Raw genomic sequence first — 13,819 nt, 5'->3', positions numbered from 1 at the left:
TGTTGATGTATGTGAGAAGTTGGCCTGGTATATGATGCTCACTAGCTCTAGTGATCACCTTGTACTATGCCAAGCAACCCTTATGATGATTGGTTGTAAGTCAACCTTATAGACCAGCTATCCTAGTAGTAGCGTGGACAAAGCAGTCTTAGGCTAAACTCTGAAAGGCATTTGAAGCAAGCTGTTTTACCATATACAACCCCCTTGAATACCAAATGAAAGGACACCACACAGATATATATTGAAAATATATATATATTGATTAACTACAAATATCCCCTATACTCTTTATGAGCACAGAAGCACAAGCGTTAAAACAAAACACAGTTTAAATACACAAAAGTTGCACAATATGGATGAGCCCTAGGGGCCACTAAACCATATACTAAGAAAGTGGTATAAGAGATACCAATCGAAAAGGAAGTAGGCCTAGGGCCTTGGGAATCGCTGGAGCTGATCGGGACTAGCAGTGACTAAGTCGGGAAAGGCCCTCGGGACTCGGGTGCAGTGCTTAAAGTGCACGCGTTCACCAATACATTGTCTATGGTGCGTAAAAGTTACAAAGTTAGTGTTTTAGGAACCTTCCGAGTGACCTAGAGGAGTGAAACTTTAGACACAGACACTAGAGGTGTGTACCAGTGTAGGAACACTGGCGTTGTTGAGTTACCTCACCCACAGGAAGTGGGTGCACAGGTGCGAAGTAGTGTCGGGTTTCGTCACGCAGGTCGATGGTGCTTGGAGCTGAAGATGCTGCAGGCGGCTCGATGTGAAGAGTTCCGGTGGATCCAAGGGTGGATCTGAAGTGGTGAAGACCTGAAAGCAGAGGGGACAATGTTCAAAGTCACTAGCCAGTGACTACCGTGGAACCAGATTGGATCCAGGCGATGTTGGGTGCAAACAGGCGTTGAGGTGTAGCTTCTCTCAGCAGCCACGTGGACACGAAGAGGTCGAGGACGTCCAGGAGTCGATCACGAGCTGTCCCATAAAGGCTCTAGCTGATGGCGGTGTCGGCAACTTGATCGGAGCAAACAGGCCTTGGCTAATGCAAGCCACGCAGGAAGTGAAAAGGGCTTATCACTCGGACCAGCAAGGTCAGAGCGGGGGCTCTCTTTTACAGGAGCGAGGGCAAGTCTGGAGCAACCAGAACCGCAGTGTAGATTGTAGGTTTCATCACCAAGATGGCCGCTGACCACGTGGCAAGTGGCCGGGATGGCGCGTCGAGTGGCACGATGCAAAAGGGCCCCACGTAGATCGTGGAGATGTTGGGGGGGCTGATCTTCGGTGCAAGGGCTGCTCAGTTGTGGGACTTCTCAAACCCCAAAGCACAGCGTCGAGGGTGCCTCGGGTGCTGCGCAATCAGCGTCTCGGGGGTCTTTAAAGAGGTCCGGTCCTACGTCTCTCGGTGCCTCCACGGGTCCCTTCTTTGCAGGGACTGTGGATCGGGCGGTGAGAAGTCTGGGAGTCTGGGTCTTGTCAGGCTCTGGGCTCGGGCTCCGGCGGGAGGCGGCGGCAAAGCAGACGTTGAGTTGCTGGATGGTGCCTGTGTTCACAGGGTGGCCACTCCTAGGCCACAAGGGAGATACTCTTCAGTCTTCTGTGCAGCAGAATGTCGAAGTCCAGTCGTCTTCTTAGTTTCAAGTTGATTCAGGATGATCTGAGGTGCTATGGCACTGCTCCCACTCTTATTCCCAATCTGAGGGGTGGATCACCTGCTAGGTCCCTCCTCTGGGTGAGACCAGGAAGGGGGGCGGTTACATCCCCTTTCCTTTGTCCAGCTCCTCGCCAGGCCTGGGTCTGGAAAGTCCCAGGACCGGTTTGGACTGGCTTATGCACGGGGACACCTTGTGTGCCCCAGGCATGTCTGATTCTATTCAGCCCTGTCCTACCCAATACACAAAATCCTGTCTGGGGTGGTGCTCGCACCTCCCAAGGCAGGAAACCCTTTGTCCAAGCCTCCTTCGCTGGAAGGACTCCCAGCAGCAGGAGGTCAGACTTGTGTCTGTGTCCATTTTGTGATGCTGAGGCTCTGGTTAACTTTAACCGGGGTTAAGGCTATGTACATGTCGTGTCCCTCTAGAAGGGTGGAATGCTATCCCCGTCGACGGAACTGTCGAGGGGATAGTATTCTAAATCGTATGACACCTTACTCAACATGTTTTGATAAAGCCAAACCAAAGTTAGCATATAACTGCGAGGATTATAATGCACTTAAGAATATATGGTATGGCAATATCCCGGAACAGCTAAGGGAGGGGTTCCCGACAGCTGCAGACAGGCTCAGCTCATGCTAGAGCACCATCTCACATATTTCCAAGCACTCTGCCTCCAGGATTGATGAGGCCTTCCATAGGAGTGGCTGATAGGAACATATGTGTCCAGTTTAGGTTAGGTATAGATATACTACACCTAAGCAAGAGGTGATTACACCAACTTGCCCCAGCTGAGTGATCAGCCAGTTGTGTCAAATATGGAGGCCAGGCCAGGGGTGGCACAATACATGCTGCAGCCCCTGGTAGGCCTTGGCTTCACCTATGCCCTGGGTACCTATGGTACACTGTTACAGGGGCCTATAAGGTGAACCAGTTCCAATTGTGTATGCACCTAAGGTACATGGAGTCCATTTTAAGGAGAGAACAATCAGCCTGGGGCCCTGAATAGCAGGATCCCAGGCCAACTATGTCAAAAACCAGCTAAACACCAGGCAAAAAGTTTGGGGGTAACCATAGTCAGATATCCACCTTCCTACAATGTACAAGACCTTTAAGGGCGGCATAATATGTGCTGCAGCCCTTAGAGGCCTTCCCTGGTCACAGTGCCCTTGGTACCCATGGTACCTTTTACAAGGGACTTAAGTGTGGCCAGAGAGGTGCCTACTAGGGGTACAAAGGTACAGTTTTGGGTAAGAACACAGGCCTTGGGAACCTGTTTGGCAGGGATCCAAGGCACATCAAGTCAAAGTGCAGAAGTCATCTGGCAAAAAGTGTGTAAGGGGGGGTTTACTGCAACAGAAACCCAGCTTCCTACACAGCGGTCCGAATACCAAGGCTGCCTACATTAATTTCACATCAGGCCTCCTTCTGCCACCACCATACATTTCCTGTATCTTTATCCTTTACTGGTAGGCTCTTTTTATGACGAGCCTAGGCAGCTCATGCCCTGGCTGGAAGACCTGTTGTAATGACTATAGTAGTGTAATCCCACCTGCTGCTTGCCATTTGTTCACTCCTGCCTCATTCTTTTTTGCTGGCTCCTCATTGGTTGGTGCTCCCAATACATCATTTCCATTTCTCCCTCGGCAGCACTGACCAACTACAGTGTCCTTGCCCTATAAGTGTTTATGTGTGCATTTGGGGACTTCTTGTTTTGTTTTCCTTGGTTGTGTTTGTTTCGAGCAGCTTGTTACAGATGGGAGTTGGTCTGTCTACTGTGTGCTTCTTAGAGCAAACACTGAGAGCGGGGTGGAGGTTGACTTTTATAGTCCGGTCCTTGCTCCCCGCTGCTATGATTCAGGAACAGGCTGCATTTGTAGTCCACTTTGTGTTTTTTCAGCTGTCACTGTGCGATATCGGCAAGGCGCTGTGTGTCTTTCCCAGCAGCATTTCACTGTGATAAACAACCTCGTCAAGGCACCAGGCTGCATCGTGGGTCTCCTCCTTGAGCTGATACAAGCTTGCTTCCTATGACAAATGTATCAGATGGAAATAATGAATTAACAGTTGTCTGCTGCACGACGTTTAAGCAGTTTTCATTCCATTTAATAACCTAAATCGCACATCTAGAAATGAACTCCAGCAGGCTTGAAAAACGCTTGTTCACAGGGGAAAGGAATGTAAAGTGTGTCAGCGGGCCATCCAAATATGCACCATACCTGCTACCACTTAAAACTACAAAAAAGGCGGAAGTGATCGTGATGTTAAAGCAACTGTTACAAATGAAAATAGGAAACACAAGATCCAGTGGCAGCCATGTTTTTTATTTAAAAACAGGGTGACTGAACAAAAACAGTTGATCTTCTGCCTGCCTGTGTAAACTCGTGTGGCGTTACCCGCCATCCTCGGGTTCACCCTGACTCCTAAAGGTCAGGGTGGGTTCAACCATATTCCAGGGAGCACTTTAAGAGATAGGCCAGGGGGTCTAAAGATAAAAATCCTCCTGCGTTTCCAGGTATCCCTTTATTAGTGGAGGCATAGGGGATATAAAAATTATATATACAAGGGGTCTTCAGGAGGTGATGGTCCTATGACCCTAGTGTCTTTGCCTGGTATCTTGCCAACATGTTTCAACCCTTAAAACTGACCTCTTGGGTCCCGCGCTTTCTTCAGGGGAAATAGAAGTTCCCTCCCTGGTTATACAGATAGGATTTACCTAACTTTTCATTTGGAGGATGCATAAAGTTGCACTCTCAACAGTGGTATGGAAGGTATACTTATCTTCCTTCCGGTTTTTCATATGTCTTATATCCGCCCTATTATGGTGGATTGCATGTATCTCAAGGGGAGCGGTAGTAGGGGTAGCCTTTAAGACACACTTTCCTCAAAAGTCCTGCCCCTCGATTCCAACTACTTGGGTCCGCGTCTCCTGGTTTTCGCCATGGCCAGGATATGAACCAGATCACCCCCACACACTTTGTTAGCTAGCTGCAGCTTGGAGCCTTGCTGAATGTTTGGAGATGTTTCGGGATGCTTTGGTGTGGGTTCATAAGGCATCTCATCTAAGGGCATGACAATTCTCCACATAACTTAATTAATGGGTATTTTCTGAGTGTGAACTGCACTTTACGGAGAAGGCATATTTCACATACTTTGCGCTTCTCTGCACAGAGTTTTCAAACTTGCTCACCCTTGCTTCTTAAAGTAAAACAATGCTGTTTTATAGTCGATATATAGCAGAAAAGATCTGTGGTGGTTTTTAGGGTGAGCTAGAATGCTCAAAATAAAGACATATTACACAGTGTTTTTTATAGCAAGTGAGTGAAAAATAATGTTGTCCTCAAATGAGCTCTTTCTTCTTTGCATGGACACATCGGGAGGGATGGTCGATTCTGGTTCAGACTTTTGGATTAGGGCCATTGTCCATCGCATTAGCTCTGTTAAACACCACTGCAAGGAGTATTCCTCTCTCTAAGTGATGACAACCTTGTCCTCCCTGCTCCACACCGGCCACTTCAGTCACAATTCAAGGACTCTCCAGAAGAGATCCTCATAAAAGATGAGGAAATCAGAATGCCACAGATGTTAACACTGATTGCATCATTCTCAAACATAAACGGATTCTTGTGGAACAGTGGACATTTATGGAGAAAGGTGCAGAAAGTATCCCTAAAGAATTTTTCCCAGCTTTTTTGTTGTATACTGCTCCCAGAAAATTAGTTGTCCTGCTAGCAGAAAAGAACAAGTATTTGCAATGCAATAAGTCTAACCTTTGTGATAATTTAAGCTATTGGCATTGTAAATCACAATGCCTTTTATTTATCTGTTTTAATCCATACTAATATAATAAAGAGAGAGCCCAAACCTTTGAGGCGGGTAATCTCAGGAAGCACAGCACCAATCACAACACCCAATACAGCGTTGGAAAGGGCAGTTGCAGCAGAAGGACATGGGCTATGCAGACGCCCACCATATACATATAAAAGGTAAAAGAACCGTGCCAGCAAAGTAGTCCCTTGTGGGCGTGTCTGCATTGTGATGTGGGCGTGTGCTGGGGGCGTGACAAACGCTGGGGGCGTGTGGTACGTTCCGCTCTTCATGCCATGTCTCATATCGTGTGCTAATCCCACCCTGCTCCCTTTAAATACCCCTGCACGCCATAATCATAACCCACCCTTACTCCTTAAAATACCCCAACACCCTTAAACACTAACCCATCTTAACCCTATAAATATACCCTGTACCCCAAAACCCAAACCTAGCCCTGAACCCTATAAATACCCCTCTACCTCAAAACCCAAACCTACCCCTGAACCCTAAAAATACCCCTGTACCCCAAAACTCAAATCTAGCCCTGAACCCTAAAAATACCACTGTACCCCAAAACCCAAACCTAGCCCTGAACCCTAAAAATACCACTGTACCCCAAAACCCAAACCTACCCCTGAACCCTTAAAATACCCCTTTACCCCAAAACCCAAACCTACCCCGAACCCTAAAAATACCCTGGCACCCCAAAACCCAAACCTAGCCCTGAACCCTAAAAATAACTCTGTACCCCAAAACCCAAACCTACCCCTGAACCCTAAAATACCCCTGTACCCCAAAACCCAAACCTAGCCCTGAACCCTATAAATAACCCTGTACCCCAAAACCCAAACCTACCTCTGAACCCTTAAAATGCCCTGTACCCCAAAACCCAAACCTACCCCATATCCCTATAAATACCCCTGTACCTCAAAACCCAAACCTACCCCTGAACCCTAAAAATACCCCTTTACCCCAAAACTCAAACCTAGCCCTGAACGCTAAAAATACCACTGTACCCCAAAACCCAAACCTAGCCCTGAACCCTAAGAATACCACTGTACCCCAAAACCCAAACCTACCCCTGAACCCTAAAATACCCCTGTACCCTAAAACCCAAACCTAGCCCTGAACTCTTAAAATACCCCTTTACCCCAAAACCCAAACCTACCCCGAACCCTAAAAATACCCTGGCACCCCAAAACCCAAACCTAGCCCTGAGCCCTAAAAATAACTCTGTACCCCAAACCCCAAACCTACCCCTGAACCCTAAAATACCCCTGTACCCCAAAACCCAAACCTAGCCCTGAACCCTATAAATAACCCTGTACCCCAAAACCCAAACCTACCCCTGAACCCTTAAAATGCCCCTGTACCCCAAAACCCAAACCTACCCCTGAACCCTAAAAATACCCCTATACCCCAAAACCCAAACCTAGCCCTGAACCCTAAAAATACCCCTGTACCCCAAAACCCATACCTATCCCTAAACCCTAAAACTACGCCTGTACCCCATAACCCAAAACTATATCTGAACCGTTAAAATACCCAAACACCCCAAAACATATACCTCAGTACTCCAAAACATTTACCCCTAAACCCATACTTACCTTATCCAAACATTTAAAAAAACATGCTTTTACCATTCATGCATTTACAACGAATTTTGTTGTAAATGTATGCGTGGTAAAAGCATATCAAAATGTAATGCCATGCGTTATAATGTCATTGCAGAGTCATGGTACTTTCGTAATGAAAGTATGCGGAGTGATGGTATGCGGAAAGAAAGTTGCGGAATAATGGGCGTTTACCCTCCCCTTGTAAGTACATTGGTGCACGGCGGCCCACATCTCCAGCAACATACTCATATTTTTTCACCACCCATTTGAAAAATGCACAGGTCACTCTCATTGATAGCCAGCACCGACATGCACTTTTAGACACAACTACCGCTGACAAGTTCTAGAATTGCGAACTTCAGAGCTGGGGAGCTACGTTCGAATCTCGGCATCAGCTCAACATCCTGTGATTCCAGGCAAATCGCTTTGTCTCCTCGTGCCTACCACAAATGAATGTGTTCTTCTGTAATGTAAATTGTGCTCATGCCATGTTGTCGAGTTCGCGCTATATAATATTGCAAGGAAAAATAAAGTAGGGAAACTCGAGTTCACACACTACTGAACGCGCACTCTTAAGTGCATCAGCAGTGCACTGTGAATCGGAGCGTTTCACAGGCCTGTCACAGATAAGAAATGCTATCAAAACGAAATCCTACAAAACAATATTCTACTGGCCGGCAGCAATTCATACCCGGACAACGTCGGGACGGGCTGCTAGTAATTAAATAAAAGGCATTGTCATTTACAATGCCAATAGCTCAAACTTGTGTAAATGCGAGACCTATTACATTGCAAATGCTTGTTTAATCTCTGCTTTTTACCCTTATAGGTCTCAGCTCAAGGCAGTGCAAGCATTTGCTATAGCAGGATCTATTGTTAGCCTACAGTGGGCTTAGAGCCCACCGAATGTATACCATTGGTTGGCTTCATTGTTACTCTCATTTGCGTGTTTCTTATTTGAAAGTTTGTTTAGTGTTTCCAATTTCATCTAGTGCTTGTCCCTTCCCTGGATCATAGACGCATTACTTCTGTCCTTACACTGCTCGCTTTTCAAGCACTACTTTTTTCTTTTTATTTAAGCATTCCACAAGAGTGCATTTTGCAGCTGTCTCCCTCATTACTTCTCTCCACGCCATTCGCATCTCTCTATGTTCCTCTCTTTATTTCGCCTGTGTGCTTCTCCCACATCCACCCATGTTGCTTTCTTACCTTTGTGCTTCTCCTCGCCAATTTCATGGTTAGCTCCCTGTGCTCCACTTTGATTTCTCTTATTTCCTTTCCCCTACCCTTCCCCTCCATGTTGCATCCACCCCCTCCCCCATGGTGCTTCTGTCACCTTGTCCCATATGTTTCTTTCACTCCCCCATAACCTGTGCTACATGCACCTGTTGCCTTTCTCCGTGTTGCTTCCCGAACCTGCTTTAACCCCTTCCATGCTGATGACGGTGCTCGTGTGCCGATGACGACTGGGGGCCGTCATGAACCCACCCACTCTTAAAAACGGCCGCACAGGCGCAGAATCGCGGCTTCGCCCAATGGGTTAAAATAAGTCTAATTCACACATTTGTTTCTTTATAGTTACTTATCCAACTCAGCTGAGTAACTAAAACAGAAAAAATTGCAGCTGTGTCATTTTGTTGGTGAGCGCACACATGGTGCGCGCACCTACAAAACCATGCGGGTGGCTCATCAAAATTTTAAAAGAAAATCTTGACCCATGCTGCACAGCATGGGGATACTGTACATCATTCATAAAAACCATTTGCAAAGTCATTATGTCCCAAAGCCGAGACCTATTGGTTTTACAAATGCTTGTTCTTCCTCCCACTGCAGCATACAGTTTGGTGCAGCGGGTCAACCCCCTTGTTAGCTAACTTCTGTGAGTGTGACAGCAGTAAAGAGGACATCCGCACACAAAGTAGTTCTCTTCAGCGCCAGGGACCACTATGGAAATTATTTCTTATAAGATTGAAAAATATTTAGCATTTAGGCAATTTATTTTTAGATTAACAAGAGCCTGGCAGCTTCCCCAACCAATAAAGTTTAGCAAGAACTATGACAAAACAAGCATTGATAAAGCCAAAAGACAAGCAGCTAATACCAAAAACACTGACTTTGCCAATACTTGTTCTGTGTGAATTTCTTTCATTACATGATTTCATTACAAAGCCATGACTTGGTCAGACCTAGAAAGAATATTGTTTTACCAAATGCCTTGCTTGCTATGTGCAGGAACGTCTATTTAATATGGTATTCATTTGTATTTGTAGAGAAAAGGCAACACTATCTCTCCTGCAATGCTCAAATAAGTTGCAGTGCTGACAAAGCTCAATTGATGTCAACTAGCTTCCTGTCCTTTCCAAGATGGATACTACTGTTTACCAAACACAAGTTATAGTCCTTTTTCTATTATCATGATATTGGCCAGATTCTCAAGCGCCACCTTGAGTCCCGTTTTTGTCACCGTTAAAGTACTGTCAGGTTTGAGGCTGATGGTGAAGAGCTTATATTCAGCTGATACCGGCTCTCGTGCTGCAAGTAATGCGTAAGTGGATGAAACCGCGCGCTGCAGGTAATACTTTACATCGAAACGGATTTGTGGGTGTTCCATCAAGTGCTCCAAGTGACACTTCATTTCTTTTAGAGACTTATTTCTCTTTCACGTTGTGAACCTCAGCTTGACTAAAATTCAGGTGTAGTGAAAAATACCCCTCATGAAATGGGGCGGTTTAGTTGGAAGGGCTTAGAAGCCACTAAACCTCGAAAGGAGGGGCGGGGGCCGGGGTTGAATTTGACAGAAAAGGGCATAATCTGCATTGGCTCTAAGTGCCGGAGCACGAGCCGTGCCACCAAAAGATGTAAATAGGAGAACACGTTACGAACAAGTATGATAAAGACTTGAAGATGAAAAAAGAGTGTCGACATTCATCCATGCCTATATTAAGAACACGCAGTTACATTACTGAACCGTGGGACAGTCACCGTTATAGAAAGCAATATTTTTTTTGAACATGAAATATTCAAGAATACCCACATACCCTGATAAAGTTGCAATGAGGTACCCAAGAAGTGTCAATTTTCTTTATATTTATTTATATGGTTATTAAATGTAAAGCAGGGTTATTTTATTTTAACCATATATGTGACATTTTGATAGGACATAGATTTTTTTTGACAGAATTACTGTAGTGTGGCCTGGAACTGGATTTTTGTGTGTTGGACTTGGCCCGCTCTGCAGGGTCATCGCTAAATCTTTAGCCTTCACCCTTCGGTTTTCCGCACCAGTTTTTTTTAGGCTTTTAGGACTCTGCGCACTTTACCACTGCTAAAAAGGGCACTTCAAAATCTGTTGGGGGATATTGTCCCTGGCATCCTCCTCCTCCATTACAAAATCTGGGGGCTGCTGCCGACCCTAGACAGTGTTCAACCCCCTGCTGATGAGCTTAACTCGGGCAAGGGAAGCTGAACAAACTATTTCCTGCAAAGTAGAGGTGTGACCAAGGCCGGACTGGGAACTAAAACCGGCCCTGGCAAAGTGCTCGGCCGGCCCCTCTTCCCCCGGGGGGTTGTGGGTGCTGCCGAGCTCTTTGCCAGGGCCGGTTTTCGGCCGATTTTGTTACAGGTCCGATTTTGCAGCTATGCTGCAAAAACGGTCCTGTAACAAAATCGGCCCCCAGGGGCCCAAAACTGGCCCCCACCCGTGCGGCGCACCGGGGAATTGCCCGGTGCCCGCTACGGCCAGTCCGGGCCTGGGTGTGACCTTATCTCCTTTAGAATAAGGTAGGGTGGGGGTTCTTGCAAGCACCTCCAGATTGCATTGAAGGGCATTTTTGGTGCCCTCCTTGCATAAACCAGTTTTGCCCAGTTTAGGAGCCCTTGCCTCCCACTCTGGTGCCAAACCACACAAAGGACTGGGGTGTGTCCAGCTGGACAGCTGCTTTCTAGGGAGATGCAGAGAGCTCCTCCAGGTGTCCACTTGATTCTGCCACCTTGAATCTTGACCCTTGAGAGCATCTGACTGGCTAAGCCAGCTCAGTAGCATCCCTGACACCCCCCCATCCTCCCCCATCACCCTCCACTGACAGGTGGGTCACCACAAAGAGGTCCTTCCCCTTTCTATGGTTACTTAAAGGTTCTCCTGAGCGTAGGTCCTTAGATTCGTCCCGACAACAACTTCAAGATCTGACTGCTTGTTGTCTGAATACTTTTTAAAGACTCTTTTGCTGGTGGACAACAAAACTCTATTCTTCAAGCCAGGGCAAGACTGCTCTTGGTGGGATGATTCCTGCTGCATCTTCATCCCTGTGCTTCTTCAAGTTCTGCAACTCTGTGGCTGTGCATTGTCCAAGTCACCAAAGTCTGTGCCTTCATCCAAGCCAGATGGAATCTCCCTTGAAGTGAAGGAGCCACTCCACTAGGCACCTCTATGTTGACGACCGGTTTGCTGATCCTGTTGTGCCACGTACATCGCCTGGCTGTGTAACACAGGTGGTGGTTTGTTGGTTCTCCATAGGCCTGGCCACTCTTCCTTGCAACTTGGGCGTCTGTAATCACTCTTCAGTCTTCACTTCCTGTGCACTGCATCTGTTTGCTGTTGCCAAGGCTTACTGGCTCTGTTCATGGAAGATCTTCAAGCTCCAAGCAGTCCCAGCCTCCAGCATCTCACCTCTCCAAGAACGACGACCTGCCTGCATCGTGGGCCTTCATCCCCTGTGTGCTGCTGAGGCTTCCCTGCAACTCCCTGTGCCTGCTGCCAGAAAGTGCTCAAGGGGGCTCTGTTGATTCCTGCTGGCTCTCCTGAGTGCTGTGGGCCGCCTCTGACTTACCCTTGCTGGGTTAGTCCAACAGACCTTGCTGGTCTGCAATACAGCATCTTCGCCAGCAAACCGTTGTTTGAGTTTGCCAAGGCTTGTTGGTGATCCTTCCGGCCATTGACCTTCCTGCAATCATCAACCGGCGTGGGACAGCTTGTGAATGGCTCCTGCGCTCCACAGCTGCTGATTCAAACTCACTGTGCTACAGCAATATCCTCCAACAAGGTATGGTATTGTGCTACTGTGCCTCCTGGTTACCTCTGGGTGGTTTGGACTCTGTCCCTTGCGCTTTCAGGCTCTTCACGTCTGGATTCCACACCTGGGTTCCACTGGCCTGGTCCACGAGAAGCTGTAGGTGCTGATTCTCTTTAATCTTCCATTGGCGTTTCCAACACCACTTCACCCCTATGCACCTGGGCTCCCTGGTGTAGGTATCCTGGCTCCCTTGGTATCCATAGGTGAGGTGACTCTGCAACTTTCCTTGATCCAAGTGGTTCTTTTGGGGTCCTTTGTGAAGGGTCCTAGAACTGTAAAAATCCACCCTTGACTTACCCTGTGCTATCCTACGTACGTTTGACTTGGTGTAGCCATTCTGCACCTGGACCCTTGGGGTCCCTGGCTACTCACCTTCTGTGGTTCTGCGCTTCCCCTGGGGTCCTACATCCTTGGGTATTAGTCCCATTTTGGTACTTACCTCACATAACAGTATTTAAGTATACGGTTTGGCCACTCGGTCCGGCTCTGTGTTTTTCTATGATACTTACCTATTTCTGACATATTTCTTGTGCGTATTTGATATCTCTAGGTAGTAGATATACCAAGTTAATGTCTAGTGTGTGTCTAATAAATACAAAGTGTTTTCATACTCACCTGGTCAGGTTCTTTTTTTTTTTATGTGTAAGCATGCTTACTGACTATAGTGGTAAACACACCTGCTTTACACCCTACTAAATAAGCCTTCGCTGCTCTCCACAGCTACCCCTTGAGAGCTTTGGTTTTCAGGGACATAAACACTATCATTAAGGGTTGCTTGGACTCAGTGCATAGTGCCTCGCCATAGGTGGTCACTATATACTGAGCCAGCCTCCTACCAACCTCACCCATCTCTATCCTCATCCGTCAACTCCCTGTCTAACCTTGTCAGTCCCTGACAACCGATGGCTTGTGGGCTCAGCCACAATGGCAGCTAGAGTATAACCCTAAGATTGTAGACTGCCACACTTTCTTGAAATCACCTTCCACACCCTACTCCAGCACTGGCTTGTCTGGTGAACCCTGATATCGGTCCACATTTAACCTCCCCCACCTTTAAATTTACCCCTGGGGGAAATATCACCCACCCTCTCCTGACATCCATCTTGTCTATGTTCCCCATCATATTATTACCAACCCCAGCGGTGCACTTACACTGAGACCAGGAATACCTTTCTATCAATGCAGCATTCTTTAAGAGATCAATGGCTCATTGTTGAGTCAGCACTCCCTTTCGAAACCAAATGCACTAATCTGCCTGAAACATTTCTCTTATTGATCTGCTTAAAGTTTTTACATTCTTCCTCTCCCCCTCATTTTGTGTAATATCCTTGTAATTATATTAACTTGCACTCTGGAAATATAACTATCAAAATCGACTTCAGAAATATTTTTCCAACCTGAATCATAACATAGAATAAAGGAAACGATGTTGGGGTCCAGCATTGAGCTAGTTATTGAACACATTACCCTCTGTTTACATTGTATGCCATGTTATTGTCACATGACGAAAACCAAATTTGTTTATAAAAAAATATATATATATTTATATTTGAAGTGTTTAAAACTATTCGGCCAGGATGAGACCAGATCACAGAAATGACAGTTACTCGACCTGTAGCCGAATTTGCGTTTTCAAACTTTTATTCCTTTATGTACTCCTCAATGGTTTGGGTGT

The 13,819-nt window shown here is 46.6% G+C and overlaps 1 protein-coding gene across 3 annotated transcripts in view; it reads left to right on the top strand.

The window, feature by feature from the left end:
- The window catches only part of NDUFAF1 (NADH:ubiquinone oxidoreductase complex assembly factor 1), a 149,559-nt gene that overhangs the window by 52,606 nt on the left and 83,134 nt on the right, over positions 1 to 13,819 (top strand). Inside the window, exon 1 of one of the 3 annotated variants that reach the window (XM_086937198.1) lies at positions 9,518 to 9,647. The exons of the other annotated variants lie outside the window; for them this stretch is intronic. The gene's annotated coding sequence lies outside the window, so the exon portion shown is untranslated. Of the gene's footprint in view, positions 1 to 9,517; positions 9,648 to 13,819 lie in introns of those variants that run through there. 3 annotated transcript variants of the gene reach the window in all.

Source organism: Lissotriton vulgaris, chromosome 9 (genome assembly GCF_964263255.1).
Source record: "Lissotriton vulgaris chromosome 9, aLisVul1.2, whole genome shotgun sequence".
NCBI classification, from domain to species: domain Eukaryota; kingdom Metazoa; phylum Chordata; class Amphibia; order Caudata; family Salamandridae; genus Lissotriton; species Lissotriton vulgaris.
This window is presented reverse-complemented; position numbering and strand designations above follow the sequence as displayed.